We start from the raw sequence: 8,104 nt of genomic DNA, 5'->3' as shown, positions 1-8,104 counted from the left end.
TGAGTTTGATCCCTGGGGACCCCAAGGTAGAAAGAGAGAACCAACTCCTGCAAGTTGTCCTCTGACCTCCATATGCCTGCCAGGATACGCCCCCGCCCCCCCAAGTGTAAAATTAAAAAGTAAATTTGAAAAAGGACTGGGGTTCAAAAGATGGTTCAGCCATTAAGAGGGTATATTGCTCTTGCTGAGGATCTAAGTTTGGTTTCCAGCACCCACATCAGATGGCTCAGGATGGCCTATAACTCCAGCTCCACGGTATCCAACACCCTCTTCTGGCCTCCTCAGGCACCTGCACTCATGTGCACATACCCACACACAGATACACACATACACATAATTAAAAATAATAAAATGCTGGACACAATAGCACATGCCTTTAACCCCAATATTCAGGAGGCAGAAGCAGGTTGATCCCTGTGAGTTCAAGGCCACCCTGGTCTAATAGCAAGTTTCAGGCCAGCCACAGCTACATGGTGAGACAGACCCTGTCTCAAAACAACAACAAAAAGAATAATATAAAAAAATTAAAGGGCTGTAGATGTAGTTCAGTGGTAGAGTGCTTGTCTAGCATGCTCAAAGCCCCAAGTTCCTTCTGCAGCACCTCATAAAACTAGGTGTGATGGTGGAGCAGGATGATCAGAAGTTCAAGGTCAGCCTCCTGCCACATTAAAAAAAAGGTTCCACAGACCTGGTGTTAGAAGCCTGTAATACCAGCTACTTGGGAGGCTAAGGTGGGAGAATTACAAGTTCAAGGACTGCCTGGACTACATAGTAAGTTCAAGGCCAGGTTGTACAATTTAGCAAGATTCTGTCTCGAACTGAAAAATTTTTTTTAAAGGATTGAGGATGGACTGGGTACTCTTTCAGAAGACCCAGGTTCAAATCCTAGCACCCACAAGGAGGTTAACAACCATCCGCAACTCCAGTTCCAGGGGATGACGTCCTCTCTGCTTCTGTCCTCCACAGGTACTGCATGACATGAGTGCACTTACATACATGCAGGCATAACACTCATACACATAAAATAAAAATAAATAAATTTTTTAAAAAAGGATTGAGACTGGGCATGGTGGCACACACCTTGAATCCCAGCACTCAGGAGGCAGAGGCAGGCCTCTGTGATATGGAGGCCAGCCTGATCTACTTAGTGAATTCTAGGCCAGTTGGGGCTACAGGGAGACCCCGTCTCAAAAAAACAAAAACGAAAAAGGACTGTGTAGCTCAGTGGTAGAACACTTGCCTACCATGCATAAGTTTAATCCCTAATACCACACAAAGACTAAAATGAAACATTTCACATTTTAAATATTTTTAAAATTTCATTTAAATTTTTAACATGTATATATATTTGTTCTTTTTGAAACAGGGTTTCCTTGTAGCCCCAGCTGGCCTGGAACTCACCATGTAGACCAGGCTGGCCTTGAACTCACAGAGATCCTCCTGCCTCTGCCTCCCGAGTGCTGGGATTAAAGGCATGAGCCACCATGCCCAGCAAATATGAAATTTGGGACTAGGAATATAGCTCAATGTTAGAGTGCTTGGCTAACATGTGTGAGGCCCTAAGTTCAGTTCCCAGCAACAACTACACACAAAGAAAAGGAAAAGAAAACACAAAAGTTTGAAGACTACCTTTTAAATTTTATTTTTATTTTCTGTGTATGAGTGTTATGCCTGCATGTATATAAGTGCACCCATGTCCTACAGTGCCTCAGGAGGACAGAGAGGACGTTGGAACCCCTGAAACAAGTCACAGCCACTATGTGGATGCTGGGATTCAAACCCAAGTCTTCTGCAAGAGCAGCCAGTGCTCCTAACCATTGAGCCATCTCTCCAGCCCCTAAGAAAAGGACTACTTTTTGGGGTATCTTTGAGATAGGGTCTCTCTGTAGCTCCAGCTGTCCTGGAACTCACTATGTAGACCAGGCTGGCCTGGAACTCACAGAGATCCACCTGCCTCTGCCTCCCAAGTGCTAGGATTAAAGGCATTAGCCAACACGCCCAGTAAGACTACATTTTTATATTAAGTATATATGTATATATCCTGAGGAATATAGGCCAAAGTTGAGCAATGGCCATTTCCAGGTGGTGCAAGCACAGAGAACTTTCTATATTATACATTTCCACATTCCTCGAATGTCTGATAATATACATGTAATCTTGTAATCACAAAATGATTAGAAATGGAACAGAACCAAGCAGAGTAGCATGTCAGGCCATGGATTAATCTGAGAAGTCCTTGCGCTGTGGCTGTCACCCCCAGGAGGGTTTTCCTTTCTTACAGGCGGGATCTACCTATCTCCTGGAAAAATAGGGTGGAGGGGGAGCAGAGGAAAGCCTTACCTCTGGGGAAGCTGAGTCCCAGGAGCCTCTAGCAAAATTTCACTGACTTGAGCAAAGAGAACTTGGGGCTAGGAGGCACCAAAGCAGGTGCACACAGTCCCCACCCTCCCTAACCCCCATTCCAGTGCTACGGCTAAAGCAGAGGCCTGAGACGGGCACCTGGATGGAGGGCACAATCAGCCAGGCCTCGGTGGGTGGCGCCATAGCCTCTCCACCCCACCCCACTGACAACGGACTCATTCAGGAGAAGCTAGCTGGGTGCAGGGGGAACTGGCATCTGAAATGTTTGTTCCTCTGCTTTGCTTTCAGGTTGCTAGGGTAAAATCCATAAACACACCGCCTGGCTTCAGTACTTCATTACTGATTAATGAGAGCCAGCTTTATGCCTGACAATCTTTGGACAGAACTCAGGCCGCTCCCTGCTCCTCCTGAGAATTTAAAGCTCTGTTCCCGCCACCACACACACAAACACACACACACACACACACACACACACACACACACACACACACACACAGCAGTTAATTAGGGCCTCTTCCTCTTCTGAGGCCTAGTAAGCTGGCCTGGCCTGGCCTCCCAGCTCTCTCAGCTCCTGTGTGTCTCCATGCCAGTACAGGCCCTTCTTGAAGCCTACCTACCAAGTGGCATTATGTGCTGAGGCTGACCCAGTGTCTTTGAGTCTATCCAACTAGTCTCTAACTCTGAGGCCTTTCTGGTATTTTCTTTTGTTTTAGGCCTTTCTGGGGAGTTCTGTTTTGTGGGGTTTTGTTGTTTCACTTTTTAGACAGGGACCTCAAACTCCATATGATAGGTAGCCAAAGATGACTTTGAACTTCTGATAGTACCTCCACTCCTGACTACTAGTATTACAGGTATGCACTACTCCCAGTTGATGAGGTACTGGGGATCAAACCCGGGACCTCTTGAATGCTAAGCAAGCACTCTAACAACTACATTCCCAGCCCTCTTAGGCCTTTCTATATCACCCTAGTCTCTCTTACACTTTCTTTCTCTCCTTCAGCAGACTCATCTTCACAGGCTGTGCTCCACATCTGCGAACCCTGGAAAACTCAAACCCAGAGCATGACTCAGCACAGCCTCTCTCCTCTCCTTACCCCAGACCACAGGCAGCTGCCCAAGAACGCCAACAGAAGTTTCCCAACAGCATCTGAGGTTCTGGTTTGTTTGCTTGCTTGGTTTTGAGACAGGGTCTTACCATGTAACCCTGGTTGGCCTGATGCTCACTATATAGCCTGGGCTGCAGGCTAGCCTCAAAATCATAGCTATGCTCCTGCCTCAGATTCTCCAGTGCTGGGATTACAGGCATGTGCCACCATACACCTGGCTTAGTTTTTTGTTGTGGTTATTGCCGTTTTTGGTTTTTGTTTGTTTTTTGTTTTGTTCTTCTGTACTGGGGACTGAGCTTTGCACATACTAGTATTGTTTTGTTTGTTGGTTTGGTTTGCTTTTGTTTGTTTGTTTTTCTGAGACAGGGTCCCCCTGTAACCGCAGCTGGCATGAAACTCACCATGTAGACCAGGCTGGCCTTGATCTCACAGAGATCTGCCTGAGTGCTGGGATTCAAGGCATGAGCTACCACACACATTGTCAGTTTGTTTTTGAAACAGGGTCTCATTATGTAGCCCTGACTGGCCTGAAACTCACAATGTTGCCTAGGTTGGCCCAAAACTTGCAGCAATCCTCTTGCCTCAGCTTCTCATGTGCTGGCATTACCAGGTGTGAGCCACCACACTTGGACCCAGAATCATTTTTCTTTTTTTAATTAATTTTATGTATATGAATGTTTTGCCTACAAGTACGTCAGTGCTCCAGTGCTGTGCAGTGCCCTCAGAGGCCAGAAGAGAGCATCCCTGGAACTGGGATTATGGACAATTATTAACTGTTATGTGGATGCTGGGAACCCAACCCAGGTCCTCTTCAAGAGCAGCCAGTGCTCTTAACTGCTAAGCCATCTCTCCAGTCCCCAGAATCATTTGTCTAAAATACATCTGGTCCTGTCAATTTTTCCTTTTGGAAAACATTAATGGCATCAAGTTGAAGTTCCTAGCATTCCCAGGTTAGCCCATCCTATTGCTCTGAGTTTTTCCCTCTGAGAAGGCTCCCAAGTCAGCCCCTCAGGGGTGTTAGGCAAAAGTGGAACTCCTCAAAAATCCTTTTTCTCCAGTCTTGTCTGTTTGGTTTGTTCATTGGTTGGTTGATTTGTTTGTGACAAGATCTTTCTATATAGCCCAGACTGAACTGAAGCTAGCTATGTAGCCCAAGCCAGCCTTAAACTTGCAGCAATCCTCCTGCCTTAGCCTCCCAAGTGCTGGGATTGCAGGCATATGTCCCCATGTCCAATCTCTTTTTTTAGGAAAAACTTGGGATGGCTGAAGAATGCTGCTGGGTGACAAGGGACAGAGATGTACAGAGGGCACAGAGAATCCCAGGGACAGAGGCAAAGAGCTTGGTAGACCTGTGAGCACAGGCAGCACCCTGGAAAGATAGCAAGACTCAAGGGAGCTGACTCAGGGACTGAACTGCAGTTCCCAGCTGTATTAGTTACTTTTTTGTTGCTGTGATAGAAACACTGACCAAAGCAACTTATAGAAGAGTTTATTTGAGCTTCCGGTTTGTGGGAGACAGGCTTGAGCCTAGGGTGATATTGCAACTGTCAGGGTCACATGGTTTCCAGGAATCCAGGCTCTGTAATCTGAAACCCAGTATGCTAATGAGGCATCCTACCTGCTATTCTGTGACAGGATGTTAAGTCTGTTATGCTAATAGGATGCTAAGACTGTTATGCTAATAAGGTATCCTACTTGCTGTGCTGTGATTGGACCACTACCCCTATATAAGCTTGTGCCTTCCTGCAATAAACCAGACCTGTGTCACTGAACCTAGTCTCCTGTGTCTGAATGCGACTCCGCTGACAGTCTCCTCACCAGCCCTGGGGTCCGGGACCAGGCAGAAGCAGCGATGACAGGAGGCAGCACAGGGCAAGCAGAAGAGCTGCCTCAGCACCAGGCCAGCAGAAGAGTGGCCTCAGCCCAGGGCGAGCGGAGCAGCCGCCTCGATGCCCATGAGAACGAAGGAGCGGCACCTACAAGAACAGAGGAGCGGCTGCCGCTGGCAGTGACCACACCAATTCTAGGGAAATTACAGTCCATCATAGAGGGGAGGCATAAGGGTAGAGGTGGCCAGAGGAGGATCAGAAGCTAAGCTCTCACATCTTCAAGCAGGCACAGGAAGCAAGAGAGCAACTCGAGATCCTTCAAGGTTTAAGAACTCTCTAAGCCTGCTCCCAGTTATGTGCTTCCTCCAGCACAGCCACATCTTCTAAGACCTCCCAAAACAGCAACACCAAATGGGGACAAAATGTCCACTTAGAGCCTATGGAGGACATTCTCATTCAAACCACCAGCCTTCTGGCCAGAATAAACCTAAATCTGCTGATCAGAGCACTGTCTTGGAATAGCCAAAGGCCTTCACACTGATATGGAGCCTGGGTGCTAGGACATCAACCTCAAACCAAGGGCATGTTCCTTTCCATTGAACACATGTTTCTATGAGCCACAAGTATCCACTTTTTCCCATTAGGAGCCCTCATGCCCTAAGTAACAAGACATGAGAGACCAGATGACTTTGTGTGTGTTCAAGTTGAAGTCTCCCCTGGAGGCGGTGGTTCAAATCCCACTCCTGACAAGTTCACCTTTAGGTGGGGCATTAAGCAACATACTTTTACTCAACACTCCAGAAGCAGAGGCAGAGGCAAGTGGATCTCTGAGTTCCAGGCCAGGCAGGACTACTTAGTGAGACCTTGACTCAAAACAAACAACAACAACAAAAAAAACAAACAGAAAGATAGATGTATCTACATGATCCCCTTCTGAAATGACTGTGAAATAGTGTTCCTATGACTTTAAAAATATGCTTGGTGAATTAAGCTGCACCTTGAGTATGTATGTCTGGAAAGCCCATGTCTCATGAGAAAGTTTATAAAAGAATGCTTACTGGGGAGATGTCTCCTCTAATGCCAGCTCCTCTAGTTTCTCATGAAACACGTTGACCTCCTAAGTAACATAGCATGGAGATAATGTTGCTGTGCTCATCCTATTTTGCTAAATTGTTATATTCTAGCATCATCATCATCATCATCATCATCATTATTATTATTATTAGTAGTAGTAGTAGTAGTATTCAGTGTTCTGTAAACATTTGACTTTGGTTGTCATGGGTGTGAGAAGCCATATTATTGTTCAGTTATGCAGACATGTGACTGTGATTCTCACAAGTATGAGAATAAAAGCAGAGCTGCTGATACAATCAGCACTCAGGTGCATGGAAGCCTGGGTCCTCTGGTTTATTTTCAATTCCATGGCAATCCATTCAGGTCCCCTGGCTGCCCCTGGTGGCCACACCATTTCTCTCCTCCTCCCTCACTACCAGCACCTGGTCTTACTGTTCTGGCTCTAGAAAGGAAATGGTGTTTTCTGGCCTTCTAGTGGTTGGAGATGACCACTGCATCACTGTAAAAGTCACTGTATGGGGTTTCTAGGACAGGTGTTTTACCCCTGTGTAATGAACATTAATTTGGTAAATTGTCATGTGCTCTTTGAGCTCACTTGTTGGAGACAGTTGCCCTGTTTGAACTCTGCAGAAAGTATACTTGGCTACATGCGCAAAGTCTAGCCAAGATTGTCTATGATGACAGAGCCAGATGGACAGGTATGCAAATGCGGGGTTCTGAAGTGTGGTGTTTACGTTTATGTTTAGATTAGATAACAAACTATGCCTTACTTATTCTGTTGTGTGAATATCTGCTCTATACCTTGCAAACAGGTCACACTTTGTTCCTGAGCTCCTGCGGAGGAATGTCCTTTGATCTGCATTCCATTTGTTCCTGAATACTGCTTACAGCACCCCATTCCAGTGAATAAAACCTTGAGAGCGATTCAGTGCTCTTTGTTCTACAGAACAGGGAGCCTCCTGGCCCCAGCTTTCTTAAATATTAAATTTTGTGTGATCTTTTATTATTAGATACCTCCTGTCCTAGTTTGTTTCTTCACTGCTGTGACAAAACACTGTGACCACTACCAACTTGGGGAGGAAAGGGTTTATTCAGCTTACATCTCCCAGGTCACAATTCATTCAGGAGCCCAAGTTAGGAACTCAGGGCAGGAACCTGGAAGCGGGAGCTGGAGCACAGGCCATGGAGGATCACTGCTTACTGACTTGCTCCCCTGGCCCCTACTCAACCTGCTTTCTTATACAACACAGGCCCACCTGCCCAGGGGTGGGACTACCCACAGTGGGCTGGGCCCTCCCACATCACTCAACAATCAAGAAGGTTCCCCATGGACATGGCCACAGGCCAGTCCAATAAAGGAAATTCTCCAATTGAGGCTCCCTCAACCCACATGTGTCAAGTTGACACTAAAGCTATCTAGCACAACTCCCTGTCCCTTTTTTGTGTCCACCACCACCCAGCCACACAGGACATAGCACTCACTGAGAACCTGGCACTAGAAGTGGGGGTTTCCCCACATTTCAGACCCAAGCAGTTTATGTCAAGTGTCCTCCAAAGACCCCTTATCTGGGAATGGGCTGGTCCCCCTAACTTTGTGTCACAGAGTGAAGTGAATAGCAAAACAGCCCACGAATAAAAACACTGTGCCCTTGAGAAAAGCTAGAAGGTAAACTATGTCCAACAGAGGTTACTGCTGTTTAACCATGATGTAAAAATGCCTGCAGGGAAGAAAAG

The sequence above is a fragment of the Nannospalax galili genome, unplaced genomic scaffold (genome assembly GCF_000622305.1).
Source record: "Nannospalax galili isolate Female #2095 unplaced genomic scaffold, S.galili_v1.0 scaffold270, whole genome shotgun sequence".
In the NCBI taxonomy this organism is placed as follows: domain Eukaryota; kingdom Metazoa; phylum Chordata; class Mammalia; order Rodentia; family Spalacidae; genus Nannospalax; species Nannospalax galili.
The sequence above is the reverse complement of the archived record's forward strand: the minus strand, read 5'-3'. Positions refer to the sequence as shown.